A 14,334-nucleotide genomic window follows, 5' to 3' on the forward strand; every position below is an offset into this window, starting at 1 on the left:
CATTGACACTCTCCCCTCCATTTGTTTTGTACACTGCTGCTACTCGCTGTTTATTATCTATGCATAGTCACTTCACCCCTACCTACATGTACACTGCTGCTACTCGCTGTTTATTATCTATGCATAGTCACTTCACCCCTACCTACATGTACAAATTACTTTACTGACTTTATTGTCAGTAAAGTGATTGCCCCCCCTTGTTAAATAATGAATTTACTGTGGTTAATCACATTTTTTGGAAAGTTCAGTTCAATTTCACTAGCCACACCCAGGCCTGAATACTGCCAGACCTGTTGAATCAAGAAATCACTTAAATAGAACCTGTATGACAAAATGAAGTAGGCCAAAATATCTGGAAAAAAAGACATCATGCTGCGATCCAAAGAAATTCAGGAACAGATGAGAAACAAAGTAATTGACATCTATCAGTCTGGAAAGGGTTACAAAGCCATTTCTAAAGCTTTGGGACTCCAGTGAACCACGGTGAGAGACATTATCCACAAATGGAGAACATTTAGAACAGTGGTGAACCTTCCCAGGAGTGGCCGGCCTACCAAAATTACCCCAAGAGCGCAGCGACGACTCATCCAAGAGGTCACAAAAGAATCCACAACAACATCGAAAGAACTGCAGGCCTCACTTGCCCCAGTTAAGGTCAGTGTTCATGACTCAACCATAAGAAAGAGACTGGGCAAAAATGGCATCCATGGCAGAGTTCCAAGGCGAAAACCACTGCTGAAAAAATAACGTAAAGGCTCGTCAAAAAGAACGTAAAGGCTCGTCTCACTTTTGGCAAAAAACATCTTGTCACGTCCTGACCATAGAGCCCTTATTGTCTATGGTGGAGTAGATCAGGGCATGACTGGGGGTTTAGTCTAGTTTATTATTTCTATGTGGGGTTCTAGTTTTGTTTTTCTTTGTTGGTGATTTTGTATGATTCCCAATTAGAGGCAGCTGGTAATCGTTGTCTCTAATTGGGGATCATATTTAAGTAGCATTTTTTCCACCTGTGTTTTGTGGGATATTGTTTGTGTAGTTGCATGTTAGCACTCCATTGTCGTCACGTTCCCTTGATGCTTTTGTTGTGTGGTTCACTTACTTTAAATAAAAAGATGTGGAATCCAGATCACGCTGCACGTTGGTCCGAGTATGCTACCAATGATCGTAACACATCTTGATGATCCCCAAGACTTTTTGGAAAATATTCTGTGGACTGATGAGACAAAAGTTTAACTTTTTGGAAGGTGTGCGTCCCGTTACATCTGGCGTAAAAGTAACACAGCATTTCAGAAAAAGAACATCACACCAACAGTCAAATATGGTGGTGCTAGTGTGATGGTCTGGGGCTGCTTCAAGACCTGGACAACATGCTGTGATTGATGGAACCATGAATTCTGATCTCTACCAAAAAATCCTGAAGGAGAATGTCCGGCCATAAGTTTGTGACCTCAAGCTGAAGCGCACTTGGGTTCTGCAGCAGGACAATGATCCGAAACACAACAGCAAGTCCACCTCTGAATGGCTTAAACAAAATTAAGGTTTTGGAGTGGCCTAGTCAAAGTCTGGACTTAAATCCAATTGAGATGCTGCGGCGTGACCTTAAAAAGGCGATTCATGCTCGAAAACCCTCCAATGTGGCTGAATTAAAATGATTCTGCAAAGAAGAGTGAGCCAAAATTCCTCCACAGCGATGTGAAAGACTCATTGCTAGTTATCACAACGGCTTGATTACATTTGTTGCTGCTGAGGGTGGCACAAACAGTTATTAGGTTTAGGGGGCAATTACTTTTTCACATAGGGCCATGAAGGTTCGGATAGCTTTTTTTCCCTTAATAAATGAAATCATCACTTAACTGCATTTTGTGTTTACTTGGGTTATCTTTGTGTAATGTTTAAATTGGTTTGATCTGAAACATTTAAGTGTGACAAATGTGCAAAAAAATAAGAAATCAGGGGGCAAATACTTTTTCACAGCACTTGTTCCTAAATGATGGACAGCTGATTAGTTTCATTTTCAGACAGGACATTTGGACTTTTCAGTTAATTGATAATGAGCCTGTTGTTGATTTTGAGACATTATTTTGTGATATAAATAAAGTACAATAATAAACGGGGCTATGAATTCCTGCAAGTGATAGGGCAAAAGTGATATTCCTTCATCGTGGTCTATGTTTAGGATACAGTCAGTACCCTTGTTGCATTTCCACTCTGTACCCAATGGCTTTAAACCCTACATGACATACCAGAGAGAAATCACATAGGAATAGAAAGCCATAGAACACAGGCATGGCCAACATCAAGCTACTAAATAATCCCAATGTGCTTATTTTGTTTATTAGCTTCCCAAATGATATGCAGCAATATGTTCAATGCCGTGTGGCACAATTATGATTTTGATATCACAAGCTAAAAAAGAGGAATAATCAGGGCAGGTTGCAGGGAGGCAGTGCTCAGGATTTAAAACTCACATCTCCATGAATAATTAACCAAAGGAACTGAACTGGTAGTATTCAACTGGGGCCTCGGAGGAATTAAATGATAGTATCTTATTATGTTTTTCTTTTTTCAACTGATCCCTCAGTGAACAAATGAGAATTGTGTTTTTGACAGAGCTATCCCTATTCAATGCTTTAGTCTAAAATATCCTCCTATCTCAAACATTTAATTCCCAAGGGTAATTACAGACAATAATCTTTGATGAAAAAAAAACACTGCTTTCAGTCACTGTCTGAAGGGAAAAGGTAGAACGTTAATCAAAAGGGGGTTTGTGGTTTAAAGGGAAGCAGTGAATACAAGAAGGTTTACGTAAACAGTCCTTTCTGTTCAGTGGCAGGCCTCTTCCTGACTTTTGGAACCACTGACAAAGGATTAGAAAATGACCTCAGCATTGATTCATTCATGACTGAGACACAGAGAACTAAGCAGATTTGGGCAATTAACTAAATCTTTGTGCAAACAGATAGAGGTCGTATTTGGGATTGGGAACAGGACGATAAGCTTTAGTTGCATGGACATAATTCTGCCCGTTTAAGTTACAGTGTCTTCAGAAAGTATTCACACCCCTTTGACTTTTTCCGCATTTTGTTGTTACAGCCTGACTTTAACATGGATTAAATTCAGATTTTGTGTCATTGGCCTGCACACAATATCCCATAATGTCAATGTGGAATTATGTTTTCAGACAATTTTACAAATGAATAAAAAATGAAAAGCTGAAATGTCCCGAGTCAACAAGTATTCAACCCCTTTGTTATGGCAAGCCTAAATAAATTCAGGAGTAAAAATGTGTAAGTCGCTCTGGATAAGAGCGTCTGCTAAATGACTTAAATGTAAATGTAAATGTAAAAATGGACGTAATAAGTCAAATAACAAGTTGCATGGACTCCCTCTGTGTGCAATAATAGTGTTTAATATGATTTTTAATTACTACCTCATGTACTCCACACATACAATTATCTGTAAGGTCCCTCAGTCGAGCAGTGAATTTCAAACCCAGATGCAACCACAAAGACCAGGGGAGGTTTTCCAATGCCTCTCAATTAAGAACACCTATTGGTAGATGGGTAAATAAAGTAAAAAAGCAGACATTAAATATCCCTTTGAGTATGGTGGTTATTAAGAACTCTTGGATTGTGTATTGACACACCCAGTCACTACAAAGATACAGGTGTCCTTCCTAACTCAGTTGCCGGAGAGGAAGGAAACTGCTCAGGGATTCACCATGAGGCCACTGGTGACTTTAAAACAGTTGCGGAGTTGGCTGTGATAGAAGAAAACTGAGGATGGATCAACAACATTGTAGTTACTCCACAAAACTAACCTAAATTAAGGAAGCTTGTACAGAATAAAAATATTCCAAAACATGCATCCTGTTTACAATAAGACACTATTAATATTTTTTTTTTTTTTAAGTAAAGTCAAACTGCAAAAAATGCAGCAAATAAATTAACTTTGTTCTGAATATAAAGCATTATGTTTGTGGCAAATCCAATACAACATATCACTGAGTACCACTCTTCATATTTTCAAGCATGGTGGTGGCTGCATCATGTTATGGGTATGCTTGTCATCAGCAAAGTCTAGGGAGATTTTTGGGATAAAAATAAACGGAATAGAGCTAATTCACCTTTCTGCAGGACAATAACCTAAAATACAAGACCAAATATACACAGGAGTTGCTTACCAAGATGACATTGAATGTTCCAGTGTCACCTACTTAGATGGCAAGAATTGGAAATGGCTGTTTAGCAATGATCGACAACCAACTTGACAGAGTTTGAAGAATTTAACAAAGAATGTGCAAATATTGTACACTCCGGGTGTGCAAAGCTCTTTGATACTTACCCAGAAAGACTCACAGCTGTAATCACTGCCAGAGGTGATTCTAGTTTGTATTGACTTAGGGGGTTGAATACTTATATAATCGAGATATATTACAATTTGTTCATATTTTTTTTGCAAATGTTATATTTTGTCTTCCACTTTGACATTACAGAGTATTTTTGTGTATATTATTGATAAAAAAGTACAATTAAATCCTTTTGAATCCCACCTTAAAACAAAAGGTGCACTGTATGTAAGGCACTGTATGCTATTTTCAGAGACTCTTGGCCTTGTTCAATCAAAGATGGTAGCCTAACTGGGTCTTCCAGGATAGGTCCAATACAGCAATATCCCCACTCAGTGAGAAAATATTTGCACACAAAATTATTTAAAAAACAATGCAATAGAAAGGATTTTGCTTCATTTACAAACCAATTCCCTATACCGCATACCCAAAATACATAGAAATAAACATCTGAACACATTATTTAACAAAGGGGCCAACTATACTTACCATTAGTGCGATGTCTTCTGTGCAGCTCTTCTGGCTGAAACGCATACGCAAATCACTGTTAACTCTCCCCTTCTCCCCATGTTTCTATTGGTCTGTACCAGTCAGAAACTTCCCATGTACACTTTTTTGGGGGTTAATCAAGCTGGCCATCTCTGCTGAGGGAAAAGTACAAAACATAAAAATCCTGGATGATCTAGTCTAGCTCAGAGAAGAAAATGGGCAACTGAGGAGGACAGAGGCAGTATTTGTTGACATTGTATCGAGTGGCATTTGAGGCACAGGGGGGCCAGGTATTTGTCAGTCAGTGTTCAGGGTTTCTGGTGCTTGCTGTGTCTCCAACTCAAACAACAAAAGACCCATTGAGGCAAACAGTTTTTTTTCTTCTTCTCTGAACTCAAAGCTTCCTGTAGGGCTGTGACTGTCCACTGCAGAGCAGGGCTTATGTGTTAGCCAGTCTCAAGTTATTCAGACAAAACACAAAAAGGGTATGACGTTTATAGACTGCCAAGCAGCTTTGTTCTTTGACCATATGGGGGTTGTATATGGCTGTATTATAGTTGCAAAACAGCCAGGCCATCTTAAGACAGGAAGTGTACAGAGTACAGGCCAATATGCAACAGAGCTAAGGCTACAGTACATTCAGAGCTTTCCTTGTCATATGTTCCTGGATTTAATGATTTAGATATGAAGACCCTACAGTACCTAACATTCTATAATAATGTTCTTCTGGCCAGGTAACTTACCATCTTGCCTGCCATTGTCTCACTGTCCCACCATCTCATTATTATTCTGTTCTAATAGTCTCCCTGCCAGCCTGGGTGAACATTTCATTTGGCCCGCAGACATTAGATGGCTATTATTGGCGAGAATATTCCCTGCTCACTTTATTGGAAATCAGTGAGCTCTCACAACCCTAACGCCTGCTTTCCCCAGACACCCAATTCAAACCCTGAGTTGACAGGCCCCTCTGGCCCCCTCCGTCCTCCAGATCCCTTAACTCCAGGGAGCCTACTGATGCATGTCTTGGCATAAATTAGCAAGGCCTCTGCTCTGTTTTGCTGTGTGTGTCAGACACTGGCCAGAAGATAAGGTGAATCTCAGGAAGGAGGATTAGCGCTAATCCCAAACATCCTACAACGTTTAATCTTTACTGGGAGCCAATTGGAGTAATTGTCACACTGTCTCACACACCAGATGTGTATGTCTGTGTGTTTGTAATCACATACCAGGTGTGTATCTGTCTATAGAGTAATGGACTAAACAACATAGAACATAGAAAAAGAGACATCTAAGTGCAGAGGTTCTGGGTTGCATTTAATGGGGCCCTTCACTATTTCAATGCAGGATAAGATACATTCCACCATTTGCAGTTGTGTTTTAAACTCTGTGATTTAAACCGAAACCATTTCACAGAGGTTTTTATTTGTTTCCCCCATTACACAGGAATAAAGCACAGCACCCAAAGGTCCAGCCAGTCACATTACAACCCACTATTCATTCAATACACATGCACCTACTACTGTCAGCCTACACAGTCACTATCACAGGCAAACAGTGCATTCTGTAAGCAGCAGAACAACTGTAAGATCCTCTTGTTTTGAAACTGCATTTAATTCAGAAAACAATTACCAATGAATGTAGAATTAGTTTATACGTACAGTTAAAATACAAATGAATGGCATAGCCCATAGTTTACTGATAGACAGATTTATTCTTTGTAATAAATCTCTCACTTACCTCCATTTCCTCCTCCTCTGGCTGTGTCCACGCTAGAGCGAGAATGGCATCCCTTCACTGACACTGTATAGAGAGACAATGGGTAATGGGGGAGGAGTTCATGTGTGAGCTGGAGGAGAAAGTGGTAGAGGGAGTAAAGCAGAATGAAAACGGAAAGAGAGAGAGCTTTGCAGGATCAATTGCAGCAAATACTTACAAATTCATAAATCTGACAAAACGCTGCTGGAGTGGCAATTTTAGAAATCCCAGTTGCGGTGTCGGAGAATAATCAAGCAAAAATCGCTCTTCTCATGGGGATATTAAAGGGGGAAAATACAAGGAGACTGGGAGAGAGAAAGGGTCCTGGCTTTAAACAAATCCCCTTCTTAAGGGGGGTTCTTTTGAATGAGAGTTCTTAAGATTCCGAGTTGGCAGTGTGCCCATGTGTGTTGGATGGTGAGGATAAAAGAGAGGGTTGTAGGGGGGCATCTATTGTGTGAGTCCACTTCCTTTCAACCCTGGAACTCCAGTTGATCTTTGCAGGTGGCGGATGGCTGCTGAATCTTCCCAAAGATTTATTGTTTATCAACCTCTGGGTTGGAAGTTTTTTTGGTACATTTGGTTTCATCTGTTACATTGTAACTGCCGACATTGACATGAACTTTGATATCTTCTCCCAGCACAGAAAAGTAGTGGATTGACATGGAAGAAAAGGGCAGGCAAATGGAACATGTCTGAGAGAAGCAGTGGGACTCAAATCAATGCAGAAAAATCCTGGTATCCTCATTGCTCAGAGAGCTTTTTCACTATTCTTTGTTCAGGCTGTCTTTCTTCCTTCTTTGTCCTCTTTAAGAGTCCTCATCACTGGCAGAGGGAGAATGCCGCTTGCGGTGCAGGGATGAAGACAGCAGGCGCTGTGCCCCGCTCTTAGCCACATTCTCTCTCTACCTCACCTTTCTCCTCCTCCCTCCATCCGCTTCCCCTGTTAACACATTCCCCTCTGCTTTTAAAAAACTGGGCGAAGGGAAGGGGGGTAGAAAATTAGCTACTCTATAAGTAAGAACAAGAGGAGAGAAATAAAGTGGAAGAAACCAGAGAGAGAATAAAAGTGAATTGTTAAAGATTTAATGAGTGAAAAGGTTTAGGACATGATGTCATGACAACTTGTTCACCGCTGTAGATATTCTGATGAGAAAAAAATAAGTAAAATAGAGTAGGTTGGAGAATGGTTAGAGGGGAGTAATGAATCTCTTTCCCCTCGCTCTGCATCCCCACTCTACTCCCTGTCTGCCTGCATCCCCACTCTACTCCCTGTCTGCCTGCATCCCCACTCTACTCCCTGTCTGCCTGCATCCTGCACAGCTTGTACTGCATCAGTGCTTCTAGAAAAGCCCGCACTCAGTCTCCCCGCCGCCACCCCCCCGGCCCCCACTCTACTCTCTCTCTCTCTCCTCTCTCCTCACTTTCCCTCAAATAGATGCACAGGCTCAGTTCATTACTGCTCACCAGGTCTCCCTGAGATGCGCTTCACTGCTCTACTCACTATGGCTGAGTGCAGGGGAGGAGAGGGAAGGGTGGAGGTAGAGAGGGAAAGAAATGTTGTAATAGAGGAGAATAAATCACAATATACTTATCTCTGTCCAGATGTCTGTAAAAAACACTTCCTAGACTGTAGTGTGTGATGCCTCATCTGGTGGTTTGTTTTTCTGTTGTGTGACCACATATACAGTTTCCAGGTAAACAACAATGCTAGTTTTATCCTAATCAGCACCACCCCTATTATCTCTGTGTCTGGCAACAAATGCAGCCAGCTAATGGAGTTTTCTGCTGTTTGGATTGAATCTCCACTGCTACTGCACATTACAGATGTATATGTTCATGCATGGACATTGTTAAAACGCTTAGGCCTTTTGTGCATGATATGCATAAATACTTGACACATTAATCTAGTCTAGTGTTACATTCATTTAGGGAAATCTCCCCTTCCACATAAACTAATCCTCTGTTATGTGTCACCCTTACTTTTTTCTCTTCCACCATTTTGTTTTATCAGTGGAAGGAGGAGAGCTTTAGATTTTGTAGCCCTTTCAAAATGGAATCCCACGAAACCTAGAGTTCACTAGATATGATCTCTTAAAAGATACCGGGAAAAATACCTTTGACATAAGTGCGCTTTGACAAGAACAATTGTAATATTATGGCTTTTCAAAAACATCAACAAACAGTATGTCTTAAAGAGGATGTTGATATGATGATGCAGTGAGCTCCAAAAGTTTTGGGACAGTGACATATATATATATATATATATATATATTTCTTTGGCTTTGTACTCCAGCACTTTGGATTTGAAATGACACAATGACTATGAGGTTAATGTGCAGACTGTCATCTTTAATTTGAGGGTATTTTCATCCATGTCGGGTTAACCTTTTAGAAATTACAGCACTTTTTGTAAATAGTCCCCCCATTGTAGGGGACCAAAAGTATTGGGACAAATGTACTTATGCATTTTAAAGTAGTCAAAAGTGTAGTATTTGGTCCCATAGTCCAAGCATGCAATGATTACATTAAGCTTGTGACTTTTGCTGTTTGTTTTGATTGCGTTTCAGATTATTTTGTGCCCAATAGAAATGAATGTTAAATCATGTGTTCTGTCATTTTGGAGTCACTTTTATTGTAAATAAGAATAATATGTTTCTAAACACTTCTACATTAATGTGGATGCTACCATGATTACCGATTAGTCCTGAATGAATCGCGATGAATGATGAGTGAAAAAGTTACAGATGCACAAATATCATACTCCCCCAAAAATGCTAACCTCCTCAATTATTGAAATGATGAGGTTAGCATGTCTTGAGGGTATGATATTTGTGCGTCTGTAACATTCTCACTCATCATTAAATATAATTATTCAGGAGATGGGAGGGAAAGGAGGCCTGAGACACTTATCTGTAGTTTATGCCGTCTACAGTAACTTTGACGTTGATGTGGCCAGCATACCAAATGTCAGAAGGCTTCAAGGAGGGGGGTGTGTGCCAATGCGACAGACCGAGACAAAAGACAGGTTGACGGGAAGAAAATAAATTAGAGGTTGACTCATGGGCATTAATCCTGAGAGAAAATGAAAAACTGTCTGCCAGTACAGTTTTTCATTTAATCTGATCAATAATGTATGGATCAAGATACGTGACAGAGACTTTGTCTGCTATTTAGAGTGTAAAGGTGTTAATCAGTGAAACGTTCAGTATTAGAGACATCTGATTTGCAATCAGCATATTTTATTTTAGCGAAATCTATTTACAGAAAATCTACTATGTCTAAATGAATCGTGCTGTCATAATATTATTTCATTTCTACATTCGGTCACCAATTGAATTAAGAAGGGCCCGTCTTGATGTTGAGGGAACACCACGTGTGTGTACCATCAAGTATTGAAACTCATTAATCTCTACCCCACAACTCTACTATAATCAGAGCTTTAGTGGACAAGTGGCACTTTGTTAGACCTGCTGTTTTGATGATGTAGTGGATGGTAACTCTGGGATATAATAAATACAAATATTTACACTTAAAATGATACTTCAGGATTTTGGCAATGATGCCCTTTATTCCCCAGAGTCCGATTAACCTGTAAATTGAATTTTATGTCTCTGCGTGCAGTTTGAAGGAGGTAGCTAACTAGCGTTATTATTATTATTATTATTATGACTGGAAGTCTATGGTAACTGCTAGCATGCTACTAGATACCACAGACTTCTAGTAATTGCACCTAGATAGCATTGGTTTGCGAAACTACCTCTAACTTCCTTCATACTGGATGCAGAGACATAAAAAGGGTATCCATTCATTTGTATGTCACAGGGAAGTAGAGACAAATCCCGAGGTTTCCCTTTAATTAAAAAATATACACTTTTCTTAACAATAGAGTATGTAAAGTATAACGTATGTAGCAAAAATTGTCAAGTCAAATGTATTGGTCACATATTTAGCAGATGTTATTGCGGGTGTAGCAAAATGTGTGTGTTTATAGCTCCAACAGTGCAGTAATATCTAACAATTCACAACAATACACACATCTAAAAGTAAAACAATGGAATTAAGAAATATATAAATATTAGATTGAGCAATGTCAATGTGGCCATGACTAACTACAGTAGAATAGAATACAGTATATACATATAAGATTAGTAAAGCAGTATGTAAACATTATTTAAACATTATTAAAGTGACTCGTGTTCCATTATTAAAATGTATTGTAATGAAAATATAATGAAGTTCTAATTACATCCCTCAATTAATGTTAATAAATTTCCCTTTGTGATCAATAAAGGGTTCTATCTATCATTTGCATTACCAGATTGATCATGAGCAGTCGAATGGGCTGGAAGCGCACAGTGAGAGGGATGGACACCAGACATCCTGCAGTGATGGCTGCCACCGAGATACTAAATGAAATCTAATGTTATTGATCACATACACATGTTTAGCAGATGTTATTGCAGGTGTAGCGAAATGCTTGTACTTGCCAGGTATCCCGCTGTCTTATTTGGTAGAGACATGGGGGACCGGAGACACTGCATATGTGTACACAAAGCCTGCATATGCACCCTGGGAATAGAATGTGGAAGTCCACAGATTAATCCATTGCTTTATACATACACTAATATGGACCAGGCTGTATAGTTTTAACAGAACAAGGCAATCGGTCATGAACAGGACCATTCAGTGTGTTCCTAAAGTGGTGCATGATCTCTATCACATTCTCTGTCATGTTCCCAATCCTGCAGCCTGTCCTAGACAGGGAGGGATCCATAACCAGAGGGCTCACCAGCGCCCCAAACACAATGAAGAAGTGTAGGGCCTGCAAAAACAAGAAATTGTGATGTACGGGAAAAAATTTACTCAAAATACTCAACTGAACTGGGCATAGTTACTTCTCTCACCTGGCGAAAGATATCCGAGTCCGTCTGATAGATGGCGACAACCTGGATATTGCCATTGGTGTCAATGATGCACATGGCCAGGCCGGACACAGCCATGGCGATATCCAACAGCAGCATATTATGGCAGAAGGGGGATGATGGCAAATATTACAGAGATAAGTAGCAAGGACAAAAACAGGGCAGCTAGAGCACTGAACAAACAACCTTTGTTGCGAGGGGGGGCGCTATTATCTTACTAGAGATAACATACACACATACTATAGGTTTGAATGGATCAAACATTGAACACGATGTTAGCCAACACTATGATTGAATTGTGCAAAGTATGCTGACTAGGGCCTCACTATGAATACAATAGGCTACATTCCCTGAGCTTCAATCTCAAATAACAGCCATGTTTTTTGTGAGAATTCTTTGAGAGAATTCAACTAGCACAGTTGTGCCCAAGTCCTTGTCAAGATGACTACTGTGTGAGCAGAAATAGGCTCTTCTTGTATAATCTAAGATGTATTCACCGGGCTGGAGCTCCATAAAATGCTTCACACAGGGATCAGAGGACTGTTTGAATAGTCACTCACGTTTTCTTGAAGACCCCTCCGATAGAGCTGCTGATGAGCAGGCAGAACTGCTGGGAGAAGAACACCAAGGTGATCTGACTCAGTGTAGACTGTGTTTGACATTGCAAGTACAATATGGTGGGTCCCAGGAAGGCTATACAGAGTCCAAAACTGAAGACCACACTCCAGTATGTACAGGTGTGGTGTAAGTTCCTTTTTAAAAGTGTTTGAATCCGCTCCATTAAAAACATGATAGTTTTTTTATTTGTATGTATTTTGGATCCCCAGTAGGTGCTGCCAGGCAGCAGGCAACTGCTCCTGGGGTCCAGCAAAATTATTACAATACATTCACAACAGATTTCACAACACAGTAAGTGTTTTCCCTCAGGCCCCTACTCCACTACCACATATCTACAACACAAAATCCATGTGTACGTGTATGTGTATGTGTGTATAGTGTGCATGTTATCGTGTATGTGTATGCATGTGTCTGTGCCTATGTTTGTGTTGCTTCACAGTCCCCGCTGGTCCATAAGGTCTATTTTTATCTGTTTTTTAAATCAAATGTTATTGCTTGCATCAGTTACTTGATGTGGAATAGATTTCCATGTAGTCATGGCTCTTTGTAGTATTGTGTGCCTCCCATAGTCTGTTCTGGACTTGGGGGCTGTGAAGAGACCCCTGGTGGCATGTCTTGTGGGGTATGCATGGGTGTCCGAGCTGTCCGAACAGTGTGTGAAAACCTTGTGAAGACTTACAGAAAACTTTTGACCTCTGTCATTGCCAATAAAGGGTATATAACAAAGTATTGAGAAACTTTTGTTATTGACCAAATACTTATTTTCCACCATAATTTGCAAATAAATTGATATTTTTTCTCTCATTTTGTCCGTCATAGTTGAAGTGTACCTATGATGCAAATTACAGACCTCTCTCATATTTTTAATTGGTGGCTGACTAAACACTTTTTTGCCCCACTGTATCTCCCTCACTAGCTTTAAGCACCAGCTGTCAGAGCAGTTTTCAGATTACTGCACCTGTACATAGCCCATATATAATTTAGCCCAAACAACTACCCCTTCCCCTACTGTATTTATTTATTATTTATATTTCTACTTTGCACATTCTTCCACTGCAAGTCTACCATTCCAATGTTTTACTTGCTATATTGTATTTACTTCGCCACCATGGCCTTTTTTTGCCTTTACCTCCCTTACATCATTTGCTCACATTGTATATATACTTATTTTTCTACTGTATGTTTGTTTTACTCCATGTGTAACTCTGTGTTGTTGTATGTGTCAAACTGCTTTGCTTTATCTTGGCCAGGTCGCAATTGTAAATGAGAACTTGTTCTCAACTTGCCTACCTGGTTAAATAAAGGTGAAATAAAAAAATACATAAAAAATATTTGCTCTCTGTGTACATCCAATGGCCAGCCGTGCTGCCCTTTACTGAGCCAATTGGTATTTTTTTGGCAGCTGACCACACGACTGAACAATAGTCCAGGTGCGACAAAACTAGGGCCTGTAGGACCTGCCTTGTACATAGTGCTGTTAAGAAGGTAGAGAAGCACTTTATTATGGACAGACTTCTCCCCATCTTAGCTACTGTTGTATCAATATGTTTTCACAATGATAGTTTACAATTCAGGGTTACTCCAAGCAGTTTAGTCACCTCAAATTGCTCAATTTACACATTATTTAATACAAGATTTAGTGAATGATTTGTCCCATATACAATGCTTTTAGTTTTTGAAATATTTAGGACTCACTTATTCCTTGCCACCCATTCTGGAACGAGCTGAGGCTCTTTGTTAAATGTTAGCTGATGTGTAGTGTTGAGTCATCCACACATGGATTTACTCAAAGCCAGTGGCATATCGTTTGTATAGACTGAAAAAAATAATGGGCCTAGACAGCTGCCTTGGGGAATTCCTGATACTATCTAGATTATGTTGGAGAGGCTTTCATTAAAGAACACCCTCTGTGTTATGTTAGAAAGGTAACTCTTTATCCACAATATAGCAGGGGGTGTAAAGCCATAACACGTGTTCTTCCAGCAGTAGACTATGATCAATCATGTCAAAAGCCGCACTGAAGTCTAACAAAACAACATTGTTTAAAATTTGCAGTAATAGACCTAACTAGCCTTTTGTTATTTGGTGCCCAGTCTACAGTATGGTAACTACTCTGTCTCTATCTGCTGTAGGTCTTGTAGTATAATATTTGCTATCTTAAGGGATTCACTCTCATTTAAAGCTTTTAAGATAGAGTTT

This window comes from Oncorhynchus keta, chromosome 27 (assembly GCF_023373465.1).
Source record: "Oncorhynchus keta strain PuntledgeMale-10-30-2019 chromosome 27, Oket_V2, whole genome shotgun sequence".
NCBI classification, from domain to species: Eukaryota; Metazoa; Chordata; class Actinopteri; order Salmoniformes; family Salmonidae; genus Oncorhynchus; species Oncorhynchus keta.